A 13,457-nucleotide genomic window follows, 5' to 3' on the forward strand; every position below is an offset into this window, starting at 1 on the left:
TACGTCACGGTGACGTTTGGTTGACTGACAGCCGGGTGCGTTGCTCCCGCGTGGCGATGAACCATTGTTTACATCCGCACCCGGGAGTCGAGCGGACACATCCCGCGCTTCTAGTTCCGCGTCGCCGCGCTTCCTCGGCGTCTGACGCGCTTCAAACCCGGCGCGCTGGGAATGCCTCACCTCCTGTCTTTCCGTGTGAGTGCGCCTCGTTCCGCCGCCAAATTCCGCGCGTCGACTTCACTTTGGCGCATTGCAACCACAGCCAGGCTTTTTTGACACATGCCGCGGTGTTTCTTGTGGGGCATTCCGGGCAAGCCATCGTCCCACATGCATGTACGCTGGGCACCTGTATTTGATTTTTTTTTTTTTGGGGGGGGGGGGGGGAGGGGGAGAGTTTGCGTGCTCTAAGCACAGTGTTGCGTTTTGTCTGAGAGACATGCTCGTCGGTTTATCACCTTCAATTAGGCTAACATAAGTTATGCGTCCGAGCAAAAACAAACAAAGCAAGCTAGATTTCATATATAGTTGTGCTCGTGTACCGAACTTAGCGCCTAACTACGCGCACTCACTGAGTCTCTGATAGCGTGCCTTGTTGCCTAAATTCCTTCTCTCGGTGTCTAAATTTCTCTCCAAGCCAAACATCTCAATTTAACCCCCGTTCTGTTCTGATTAGCAAGCAGGCAACGAAGATTCCCGCTACGAATGTTAAAAACGGGGCGGGCTGAAGACTCCGCTGGGTCAGAAATACACGAAAAGAGAGGCGCTGAGTTCCCCTGACAGCTTCTAAAGAAGGAAATGAGGCCAGAAAGCAGGTTTCGAGTAAGAACACGAAGTTGCCGAATGTGACTTCGGAACTTTGCCATGGTACAGTTTTCCATGGTGCAAGCTTTTAACTGGCCTGGTGCTCGCCGATTGTCGCCGATTGTCGCCGAGTGTCGCCGAATGTCACCGACTGTAGAGACTGTAGAAACTGTGATGAATGTGGATGATTGTAGCCATTTTTGTCGGGAAGTGGCAACGCCTGCTAAGGCCACTTGGGCAACATCGGTGACGCGCTGAATGACATCTGCCTTCAAAATGCTTACCTTCAATGGCTGCCCTTTAGTAGCTGCTTCAGTGTAGTCGTTGGCATAGGCGCGAATGAAGTGAGGGGCAGATAGAGAGCGGCGCCGCGGCGGGTCGAGACTGGCCGGCGCATGTGCCATCTGGACGAGTGAAATGTGCGTTCGGGGACTGCCGTTCGCCTTTCGAAACAACGCGGCAGCCAGCTTGGAGCGGGCAGAATTCTCCGAGCTCTTCGAATTCCATTTCGCAGAGCTCAGAGTGACGCCGGGCGTGTCAGGCCCGGCAGCAGCGCCGTTCCGCCGCAAGCACCCGTGACCGTCGCAGTGTCTGCTCTCTCCAGGCTGGCGCACGCCCCACCGGTATGTGCATCTGTAGCCTTCGGTACTGTCGAAGTGGTAATCAATGAAACGATGAGTGTATTTGTCTTTAAGATCTCCTGCTTTAGTTGTGTTAGGGGCACAGGAGAGCCTTGGCGTGGTTGAACGAGCTCACCGGGCCACCCCGACTCGCCAAACTGAAGTTACTTTCGGTGAAGTGTTGCACGGTGGCGTGTTCTGGGACGTAAGTAATCCTGGTTTCTTCGGGGTGAGAGAGTAAGCGCAGTCACTCGGCGTGTGGGTGCTGCCTGGAAAATCGACAGATTGCTGGAGTCACGCTTATTTAGGCCCACAGGCACTCGATATGCCGTTTTAATCAGATGTGCGAGTATTAAGTATAGGAAGGCTACCTACGTCATGGCCTGGTATCTCAGACTTTGTTGGTGAGGGGAAAGCACACGTGGCGAACGAGATGGGGAAGATGGGAAGGTCGGAAGGTTTCTACCACGACTGGCTCATTCGAACGAACTCAGCAATGCAGCCGCCTGAAGTAATGTTATAAAGCGGTACTTCGCTGTTAAGAAAGTTTTGCTGAACGGTAAATAGCTCTGAAATGAGTCCGCTTGTACAAGCGTACCCCAGACGTCCGCGAACGTTGTTCGGAGGCCATGATGCGCAGACAGCACCTCTCCTGCACGTGTCTGCTAGTGCGAGGAAGCGCGTGGGGATATCTGAGGAAGGCAAACTACAAGTTCAATTTTCCAGCTCATTTTTGAGCGGCTCTGAGGAGTTCCATTCACTCATTTGTTTAGATTAGGAAGTGGTATTGTTTTGGGGCTGCAATATGAGTATATATTTGCTTGTATTGTCATTAGGGTATATGTATTGGGTCGGGAACGATATTGTGCCGCTCGCATGAGGCCGACTTGTTAAGTGGAGACATCGGCCCTGTTAGGTCTCCACTTGCTGCAACAACTTGCCGTGGTCTGTACGGTTTCTCGCATTTTATTTACGATGCTCTAAGCGCGAACACTGTTCTTGGCAATTAAAATGTATGGCTCGCGCAGCAGCTTTCTTGTGTTAAGCGTGACAAAATTGCACGTTTTTCTGTTCCTGCAGTAAGTTTCATCTCATTAAGCAATTTTTAAACTTTATCGCGAGTGATGTTTGTGCGACAGAGAACCTCTAACGCCGTTTTCCTGTTGAAATACGTCATCTGTTTGTTGCAGCATCGTCCTTACTCGCAGTTTCGTGTATTCGACGCATTCAGCTCGCGCAGAGGGGCTTCGTAGCTGCACAGTCGCCGTTCGTGACGTCTGGCCCAACTGTTTGCCTGCACTAAACGCGGTTGCCCAAGTGTACAAAGTCAGCCCCACATACGTCGCAGCCGGCGGATGGGGGGTGAGAAAAAGCGGTTAGCTACGCTAACAGAACTTGCTCAACAAGGTGCACAAAACACACTGAAGAAAGCCCCTTGCTCTGTCTGCGATTTATTAGAGGCGAAGCACGAACACACACAGACCATGATTACGTCCTCCTCAGAGCTGAGCAGCGTTAATCCGAATACATATCTCAAGACCCGGCAGTCCCATGAATCTTCATACAAAATCCGGCAGCCGTGTGCGCCCAACAGTTATTCCCTTATTAGTTTTGTCCACACTCTCTCCTGGGGGCCTCTGGCTTTATATAAACGTGCAACAACTCCTTATGACGTATATTTAGTTAAGTGCATTCATGACAGAATGCGTATTTAAATCAAAATTACAAGAAATCTCGTGGAAAAGCACGCACGAGAGTCTTGGGAGCTGTTTAGCCCCTGGGAGCAAAAATCTGTTTTCAGCAAATGAACCAACTTCGGAGGCTGCTCAGACGGTCCCTATGTTTCACACTTGTTGAAAAGCTAACTACGTTAGGGCACACTGAGTGCTCTCCGATTTCCAGTGGCATTTGGCTACGGGAGCGATGCGTTCTATAACATTTCCGCAAAAAAACAAACAAAAAACAACAAATGTGCATTATAATGTACGCGGGGTCTGACGATGATATGACAGGCTACTCGAGAAATGCTTAGGTCTAGATCGCTGACATTAATTCGCCTGTCGGAAAGCGTGTCATTTGCGATCTATAGGACACGGCGACAGTGCCTCCGGCTTGCATTTAGCACCGCATGCGGACAGGATGGCGGACAAAAGCAGCATTTTCATGATACATATTCTCTTGCATATAGCTGTTGTCAATCATCCACTTTCTCGAACGCCGTCGCGCTCACTGGGAGGCTAACGTCTGGCAACAAGGCTCTTTGGGCGCCATTAGTCACTGTGACTAATGAAGGCCCATCATGGCTGCGATTTGATCTTAGAAACTGCAACCGTAAGCAGAGCTGCAAGAGGAGATCAAGAGGAAAAGGGAAGGCTGGGATGTTAACCAGAAGAGTGTTCTGGTGTGGCTACCCTGCACTGGGGAGGAGGGATGAAGGGATTGAGAAGCGAGAGAGAGAGGGGGCGAAGAGCCCAATCACAATTTGTCACTAAAGCCAGTCGCTGTCAGGAAGCAAAAAAAGTGCCTTGTAGGCCTTGAGAGCCGTCGATTGCGGTGACCACGGCCCCAGGATCTTACCCTCTGTTAAAGGGCGAGTATCGAGGCGGTCCAGGGAACAACGCAGCGTACGTCTTTGTCGCCAAAGCAGGGCACTCGCACAGGAGATGTGCGATTGTCTCGTCTCAACTGCAGTACTTCGCAGAAGTGCAAGGCTATTTATTCGTAACGGTTCCCGCAACAGTCTCCGCGTGAAATGTTCACTGCCCTGAACTTCCGCCTCGTATGCGAGAGTTGCGGAGTTCGATCCCCAGAGCCGCTGGGTAGCCATCAGTGATACACTAGGTACAAACTTTTCTCTGGCCTGATGATCGTCTTCTTTAGGGCTAATTGCTTTCAAATCTGGTCTTTGAGCCCACCTTTAGTAGGCAAAAACCCTTTGTGGCATGGCACTGTTTGGCCACATATGCCCATGCGCCATAAATTTTGTCGTCGTCATCGTTATCATCAATATTCACTTCCCTGTTCACTGCAGTATGCGTGGAAGTGTACATGCCATTATCACAGCAGTTATCCATGGAACTATCCTGGAGCTCCAAGTGAGAGCATTGCAGAAGTACTGCCGCCAGCGAATAAAAGAATATTCCGAGAGCGCGGCCTTTAGTGTTCTTTACGCTGTGTTCGAAATAAACCCTGGAACTGCTTGAGCTGCTCTTATTTCTTTAGCGTCGCCCAAAGCATGCACATTCCCCCACGGCGCAGACTACTGCAAGCCACGCTCTCGAAAATATCGTGTTTAATGTACTGACTGGACTTTGCGAATGTGTTAGCGGAGTTCGCCTGTTCGTTTCACAGTTTTTTTTTTGTTGAGAAAAGGCTGAAAATAAATCGATGCGCTATGCTTTACGCAGTCGTGGTTGCTGCACATATACAGAATTACGCCAGCTCGGCCGCATGCATGTTAGCGGCGAGACAGGTAATGAGATTTTGCCCTGTCGCGAAGTACGCATGTGTGAAGGGCGGTTCACATGCAAGCGATCAGCGAACTGAGCGACCAGCGGCTCGGCGCAGCGATGCTTTTCGCGAGGTTCCGTTTCGCATGCGTCGCTCCAGAGCGTTTACTGCCGCTGCGAATCCCAGTGTTGCTGGCAAAGAATACGAGCTCACGGTTGGTTCCGGTGGTTTGCAACCATCAACATGGGCAATGTTCATGCATTATTTTTCCAAGACGTCGCGGCGACAGGATTCGCTGGCATTTTCGCTTGCATGTGAAACACGCTTGATGCCATGGCTATGGTAACCATTTCGTTTCATTGGCTTGCGCTAACGCGTGCTGTTTTGGACAGGCGATCCTTCCTCTTATTCATCGACTCTACGAATGCACTCTGCCTCTCATGTCAGTTTCGAAGCGCTCCTGTTTATCGGTCAGTGTTTTAAGTGCAGTCGTCAAAACAGCATCGACAGGCTGCGAACTGCAGCCGCTTGTCTCTGTTGGAATCTCGTTGCATTTGCTAGAGTATAAAGTGCGACGTCTCTTCCCTGTTCGCTCCTTGACCTCCCGCTTTCGTTGAACTCTGAAAAGCAATCCAGTCTTCGCGAAGGTATTTGCTACTGGCGTTTGGTGAAATTCGTCTGCCGCTGTTCCAGATTTATGCGCTGAGCAGACAGACATCGTCAACACTACATCGACCCGCTTGAAAATATGACGCTTGAATAAATTCGTGTCCGAAACAGAGGCTGAAACAGAGAAAAAAAAATACCAGTTAACATTTTTATATATACATTCCTCCTGCAGCGATACCTTTCAACGTGTGCTGTATACTCAGTGTTTAATATATACGTGTTCATTTCCGTCAGCCGGGTCTCAAAACGGCCCGCTGTATGTACTCCGGCCTCTGGACTTGGTGGTGGTGGTGGTAATGCTGGTGGTGGCGACATTGGTTGTGGTGACGTTGGTGGTGATGGTGATGGCGACGTTGGCGGTGGTGTTGATGTTGGCTGTAGTGTTGGTAACTGTAAAATGCCGGCTTGGTTATCCAGAACGTGGGTTCCTAAAGGAACAGTGACCAAAACTCGTATACATATTTTATAGTTACTCAAATTTACAGGCGTGCGCAGTCATGACACCGCGTGGTGCAGCGTAAAAGTAGAGCAGGTGGATGACCGTTAACGGGAGGACTGAAAACGACCTGTTTCTATTTTGTGTGTTTTTATGCCTCTAACTTTATTATACTTGAGGCGCCCATAAAGTCGAACCATGCCCTTCTTTGTTAACGTTGGGATAAGTTGGTTCTGCGCGTACCCTCCGTACTGAAAGTAGAATGATCGCAGGAAATTCTAGAAAATAGCATTCTTTTCCGGAAATTATTTTCTAGACAAGAGGAGTTGAGATGCTGATCTCCTATTGGTCGTCAAGCTCACAGAGCAGCGCGTTCTCGATTGTGATGACCTTGAGAAATAAACTGTGGGGTGCTAGTGTGGCTCGTAGAATAAGCTGCTTCCCCTCACTGTCTTTCACTTCAACTCATTTGCTTGAGCGAAGCCCCTACAGCATTTTTGATACAAGAAAGTATTCCGCGATATATTCTTCAGCATATGCGCTATGGAACCCTGCGCGGTTGAATGCTTCGAGCTTTTTCCGCCAGGCACGAGTGGTGTGACGGTTCCCCAGATATAAAGATAAGATATGGGCGCGCGGTTACGTGGTCACGCGGGGCAGTAAAAGCAGTTTCGTGCAGCTTCGCCGTGAACTCATTTCAGAGAACCTTCCTGCTTGTATGCTTGACACCGAAAAGACCGGCGCTGAAGTCGACAAGCAGTCTTTTCCGGCGGTGTCGCAAGATCGGATAACCTGCGAGTGCATAGCCTCTATAATTGAAGAGCACCGTGTTTACTCCTTGGCTGCAGTTTGAAAGAACTTTTAGGTAAGACTTGTGCCTGAATGTCTCTTGCGCCAAAAAAAAAATGCTTTGTTTCAGCCTTGCTACTCTTGAGAGGACAAAGTCAAAGCTGGAAGGGGCATACATCTCTCATGAAAAGTTCCTAGGGCACTTTGCAATGGTAGAAACCGGAACCTAAACAGAGTAGTGCCGTGGAGCTCCCGGTGCGCTCTTGGGACAGGGGTTAACGGCGTTCTTTGTCGCCGTCTTAAGTATTTGTATTTGCGCGAGCTCTGCAAGAGGTTCTACTGGACATGGACTGGTGATTAATTTAGCTTCACGTTAAATGACGCAGGAATTTTATAGAAACCCTGCATACACACATACAAGATACTGAAAAAACTGCACTCGCTCTTACAAGTGTATAAAACAAGCGGCATGACATTGTTAATCTGCACCTTTCGAGAGTTAGTCTTTGGTGTTTACGTTGTCTCCATAAAGCATTGCTCTTACACCTGCGAAGAACGGTCCTGTTGCCGTGTTCACTGAGCTCCAAGGAGGAAAGCGGTGGCTCTTTCCGCATGCAGCTGGCCATCTGCGGCAATTTACTGCCCTTACTGGGTACATAAAAACGCCGCATCTCTTGCTGTGCCAGAGAAGCTGGATATCGCCAATAGCAGAGTGTCCATGCCAGGTGGCTGGCTGCGTGTTCTTGCTTTCTGTTGCTATGTTTAACTTCGCGCTCTGTGCCGTGGTGCCGAAACGCTTTGCGGAGGTTGCTGGCTAAGCGACCGCGACCTCATTTATTGCAAAACCATCACCACCGGCGTGGCGGTCGAGGCAGCTGCGGCGGCTGCAGGCTCATTAAATGCACCCATAGAAAGAGCAGCCTCGCTGGCTCCACACATGTTTATGCGCGAAGTGAAAAAAAGTCGGTTGTTGTTACCATTTTTATTGCTTCATTATTTCGCTGTACTCCGCAGCTTCGTTCGCAATTAGTTTCGCATTTACTGCGAAGAGGCGCAATAGCAGGATTCTGAGGGGACCGCTTTATGCGCATGGATTCACTTTAAGTCACCTCAGACCATTTTTTGTCCTTTATTAGCCCTCTCGGAAGGGAGATAAAAAAATGTATAACCTAAAAAGAGAAATAACTTACGCCAGCTTTGCCGTGCTTAAAGCCTTTAAAGAAATAAACGAAAAGGAGGTAAACGCTCAAAATAAAAAAGGGAAAACAGATGAAAAAAAAAGCGTTCAAAACACAGCAAGCGATGAGCCGAATGAATCGTGTACAGCTTCGGAACGGGAAAGAACTGAAGATTACAGCTTATTTTTCAATCCTGGGTAGAACTGGTCGTAACCCGCTGCGGTGGCGCAGTGGTTAAGAGCGCTGCGCTACTGAGCGAGAGGAGCCGGGTTCGATCCCGACCGCTACGGTCTCGTTTTGACGGAGACAAAACACAAAAAGCTCCGGTATGCTGTGCGATGTCGGTGCTCGTTGAATAACACCACGTGGTCTAAATTTAATTAATCAGGAGCCCTCCACTACGGTGTCCCGCAGAACCCACGTTTAGCTTCGGGACATTAAACTCCGCAATTTTCAATTTAGAACTCGGCATAAAATAACTAGACATTGACAGAAATCGCCCGCTTACTTCATCAGATGCGTCTTTATCGTATCGCTGTAGTCAGTTTTTTTCTCCGCCAAGTACACCACGTATATTGCCAGCGGCACTAGCTGTTCGGTGCGCATGGTGATAGCGCTTGGGGCTATCATCATGTGCAACATTAGTTTATGTGTAATGCTTAGCAATTTTGAGCAATTTGACTCTCGGTGCTGTGTATCACTCCGAGTGAAAGTCTTGGAAGACCGAGATGACCCTGCACGTCGATCCATCACGCAATGTTTCGAGACGGAACAGCTCGGTCAGCATAAGGCGGTCCCACGTTGGGCACACCGGGATTGTCTTTCTAATGGTAGGATGCGGTGCGAGGTCGGCGCCGTTCCTTTTGAGTTCGTTAGATGTGCCAGCCTTGAGAACGATGAACCAGCTGGATGAATATGCATTTCCCTTCCCGAATCCTATTTAGGGTGCCCGTTCAGTGTAAGCAACGTGCGGGTTCGAAAGATTAAACCTGTTTTTTGTTTTCATCATGCAGTAAACCCTTTGCTTAACTGGTATCGCGTCGGTTCGAATTTAAACGTCCGAATTGCTTTTCAACCAATGTTTCAAATTCGTCAATTTCTGGCTAACTAGAACTGACCATTTTCTTTATGGCTCTATAAGAAGTGCGAAACTGAGGGGCGCCTGGTTTGCGTCGTTTTCGTGCATTTCACGTTCCAAGGACTTAAAGCACTGCCTGTTCTTTTCGACTGCAGTAATCTGACTTCGATGGGTCTCCTCCAGAACTGTCCCCCGTCTTCATCAAGACTGCGGAATTAAATAAATTCGTAGCCGTAAGCGGAAGCCAGCTGCGTGTTTGTGTTCCCGAAGGCAGGGTAAACACACGTAACAGGCGGGGATAATTAACTGTCATGCGTGTGCGGACGCAATGTTTCAAACATATACTTACGTCAGTCAACGGGCAAGGAATCCCACCCTTGACTTGACCTTCGGAAGTTTTCATCGCTGTATTTCGAGTTATTTTTCTGCGCTACGAAAAAAATTCTTTTTGAGATACTATAAAGAGATGAGCGAGTAAAATAATTTATGGCCTGACTATCCGCAGTAGTAATCTTCATGATCCATTCCAGCTGGGATGACGTAACGGCTGGTCGCACATTCTCCAGAGCGACATTTCTTCTGCCCTTGTGGATAACGTTGTCGTGAGCCACCAGGTACCTGAGCGCGGGAGTTCCCAGCTGCGGCGTAGTAGTTTTTGTATGACATGCTAGGTCTCAACTATGACATGCTACCGCGGCTGCGGAGAAATTCTTCTCGTCTGTTGCACTAAAGAGCTGCACACAGAGCTCATGGCTATGCTTGATATCGAGTTCATATATTGGTGTAGGCTATTCGTACGGGTGAAACTAATGTTGAACAGTCTTCTGCAGGGGTTAGAATGTTAAGCTGCTAACGATGCAGTAATGGCAGTTCAGCCAGGACGCCTTTATCTCAGGACATAACTTCAAGCGGTGTCCACCATCAAAAACACTTTCACGACGCCAAAACCTCAACCTAGCTCGCCAGAGCAGTGGAGGTGCCACTCAAGTGACTATTGACATCGCATCCTACCCCCTCTTAGTTTTTTTTACAGCTCTCGAAATTCGATACGGTGGTGTGGTTGAAGTTTAGGACCAGACGTGGAATGTTTTCAACTCGAATAGTCACGACTCTTTGTTCGATCGGTTGATAGACTATTCTTGTCGTTCCCATTTACGTATGAAAACGCAGACAAGTGCGCTCTTTTTTTTTTGCGTCCTGTTTACACTACGCTCATTTTCATTTCTTCGGTATTTGTTTATCTTTACCTGCAGCGTCCAGAGTGCATTATTGCAGGATAAAAGGGGGGGGGGGGGGGGTACATAGAGGGCATGTATATGCAAAAGTAGATCAGCACCCAAACAAGGACACCATGTTATTCAGGGTCGTCCTCTGGTATTTCCTTACCCCAGGACTGTAGGGTTATGATTTTTACGGTTATAGTGAAAAAGCAGTGTTGCTGTAACCCCCCCCCCCCCCCTCCCAACCTCACCCTGTAAATTTGGCGCCTAATGAAGTAAAGCCTCCTGCCAAGTGAGGAGCCTCCACCCTCTGGAAGCTCCACCCATCTCACCACTGCACCTCTCTAACTAGGGGGCTGCCCATCTACTCACAGCCACCCTCGATACACCGACCCACCCACCCCCTTCCACTTTCAACCTCCAGAAGTGCTCTCCCACACTCAACTCCATCCTACAGAAGCGTCACCCACTCCCAACCCTCCTTCCTCAATAAGGCCTCCGCCCACTAGATCACACAACAGCGGATCGAAATAGTGGGGGCGAAATCGAAACCGCGCCTTAAAGTAAAACTATCAAAGTAGTCACTGAGGATTAGTCTAACTACTCTGGTCGCCCAGTAATTTTTTTCATAACTGCTCATTTAGAATTCTCTAAGAAGAGGAAGATGCTAACTGCACTTGATTACTCATGCTTGAAGCCCCAACAGGTTTACCGAAAGGTTATTACGTCCCTTGCCCATCGATCACCGTCGTGTTCACAGAGCACACACGCTTTGTTTGTAGTATCCAGTGACTTTAGTTTCTGAGCGGTCCCCCAAGCGACCTTGCAGAAGGTTCAGCCAACTGTCAGCTCTTGGCGCGAGCAAGTGCATTTGCTCTGTGTGCGCAGCTGCCGTGCTGCATTGAAGCCCCCTGTTTGCGCAGTGGGACTTATTGCAGCCACGAGGATTTGCGTTGCGAAAGGAGGCACGACGCAGCTACGCTCGCACCTTTTCATCCATGCCTTGCGCAACTGGAACGCACGTGGTTAAGCGCAGCCGGGCGCTCGTCCAAGTGCACCGTTTCATCACTGGCGTGCCCGGGACACCAGAATAATTCTTGGACTTGACCTGGAAAAGGCCTTTGACAATGTCAGACATGATGCGATCTTGGAGAACCTGCATGAACTCGGGGTGGGAGCCCACACCTTCAACTATATCCGCGACTTTCTCTCAGGTAGAAAGGCGCATTTTCAAGTAGGAGGTCTCCACTCGCATGACTTCCCCCTCGGCAACAAGGGCACCCCGCAGGGATCGGTCCTATCACCATTTCTCTTCAACGTTGCAATGTTGAAACTTCCACACCAATTAGCGCAGGTTCCGCAACTCCACCACAGCCTCTATGCTGACGATATCACCTTGTGGACCGCCGAGGGCAATGATGTCGAAATCGAGGAGAGACTACAGCATGCAATAGATATCGTGGGGAACTATGTAGACCCTAGGGGGCTGCGGTGCTCTCCAGCCAAATCTGAATTTCTCATATTCCGCAACATCAGATCCCTTGCGCAGACCCCACCGGCCATCGAACTCAGTATTCGCGGAGTCCCCATTCCTCGAGTGCCCAAAATTAAAATCTTGGGCCTAATTCTACAAGAACACGGCTTCAATGGTGACGTAATTCGGAAGCTTCAGGGAACCTCGCAGCAAATTATGCGACTCATTCGCCGCATTAGTAACCGCCACTCGGGCTTGAAGGAAAGCAATACTCTCCGTTTAGTACAAGCCTTTGTGATAAGCCGCATAGCTTACGTATGCCCTTACCTACATCTCAAGTCAGCTGAAAAAGAAAAAGTGGAGGCCATAATCAGAAAATGCGTCAAACAGGCAGTTGGGCTACCCATGCACACAGCGACTGAGAAAGTGTTAGGTCTCGGTCTTCATAACACCCTAAGCGAGATTATTGAAGCGGTAACCGTCTCGCAGTACGAACGACTATCGGCCACACCAACTGGCAGACACATTCTGTCCACACTAGGCATAACATACGAACGACAAGGCGGACCCACAACTGACCTTCCCAAACATATACGCCAGCTTCTGGTCATTCCTCCACTACCTCGGAACATGCACCCAGATTTCCACGCTGAACGTCGTACAGAGAGAGCCAAATCATTAGGCAAACGCTTTATTAATGATACCTCTGTGGTATATGTAGATGCGGCAGATTCTTCGGCTGACAAGATGGTAGCTGTGGTCACCACAGAACGTGGTTCACTCATAACTGGGGGCACTATACGCACTCAGCACACACATGTTGGAGAAGAAACAGCCATCGCTCTAGCCATTGTGGGATCCTCGGCAGAAACCATCGTCAGCGACTCAAAATTGGCTATACGTAACTACACGTTTGGAAGAATCTCCCCACAAGCAGCACGGATTCTGCTAAAGTATCAGCCCACGCGGCGCATTCGCCTAATCTGGACGCCTGCTCATGCTTCCCTTGCTGGTAATGAGGCGGCTCATAACCTAGCTCGAGAACTGTCCCGCCGAGCTGGGTCGTGCAGCCCACCCGCCCTATACTCTGGCAAGGACAGGTTGTTTTCTTACAGAGAAATCCTGCAGCACTACAGGCTTGCAAGACTCAGATTCCCGCCAGCAGATAAAACGCTCTCCAAGCCACAGGCCAAAGCCTGGCGTAAACTTCAAACTAACACCTATCCAAATCCCCAATTGTGTAGCTTCTATTCGGAAGGACTCTACTCAAACAAATGCAAAAATTGTGATGCGAAAGCCGATCTAAATCATATGATCTGGAACTGCCCGCAGTCCCTACCCGCGAGTCACTTCATTACCGACTCTGCTCATTGGGAGGCTCTATTGCTCAGCCCCGACCCGGGGATACAGATCAAGCTCCTCCAGCTGTCTGAAGACGCCGCCGCTGCCCAAGGGATAGCGGCCGCCGTTTAAGCGGGGGGCGACTTCGTGTCGCTCCTCTATGTCCGCTGGAAATAAAGTTTCACAACCAACCAACTGGCGTGCCGTCTGCAGCCACGCTTTCAAAGCCTGTGAACGCGAGAGTGTTAATGAACTCGTGAAGCGGAGTAGCCGTCGTCGGCGTCGCCAGAGCCTAAGTATTGTCTGAGGTTTCCGCGGCTCCGCCGCGTCGTTAGTGCCTGAAAAATCCCAGTAGCACCAGCGGCGGAGGCCTTGCGCAACTTGAGAGAACGGAAGCTCCC

General features: G+C 49.6%; 1 protein-coding gene across 5 annotated transcripts in view; it reads left to right on the forward strand.

Moving 5' to 3' along the window:
• The window catches only part of LOC144126247 (uncharacterized), a 220,075-nt gene that overhangs the window by 195,312 nt on the left and 11,306 nt on the right, over window positions 1-13,457 (forward strand). Inside the window, exons 2-3 of one of the 5 annotated variants that reach the window (XM_077660310.1) lie at window positions 1,316-1,424; window positions 6,678-6,841. The exons of 2 other annotated variants lie outside the window; for them this stretch is intronic. The gene's annotated coding sequence lies outside the window, so the exon portion shown is untranslated. The remainder of the gene's footprint in view (window positions 1-1,315; window positions 1,425-6,677; window positions 6,842-13,457) is intronic. 2 more of the 5 variants (XM_077660311.1, XM_077660309.1) reach the window with 2 other exon arrangements.

Source organism: Amblyomma americanum, chromosome 3 (genome assembly GCF_052857255.1).
Source record: "Amblyomma americanum isolate KBUSLIRL-KWMA chromosome 3, ASM5285725v1, whole genome shotgun sequence".
NCBI classification, from domain to species: Eukaryota; Metazoa; Arthropoda; class Arachnida; order Ixodida; family Ixodidae; genus Amblyomma; species Amblyomma americanum.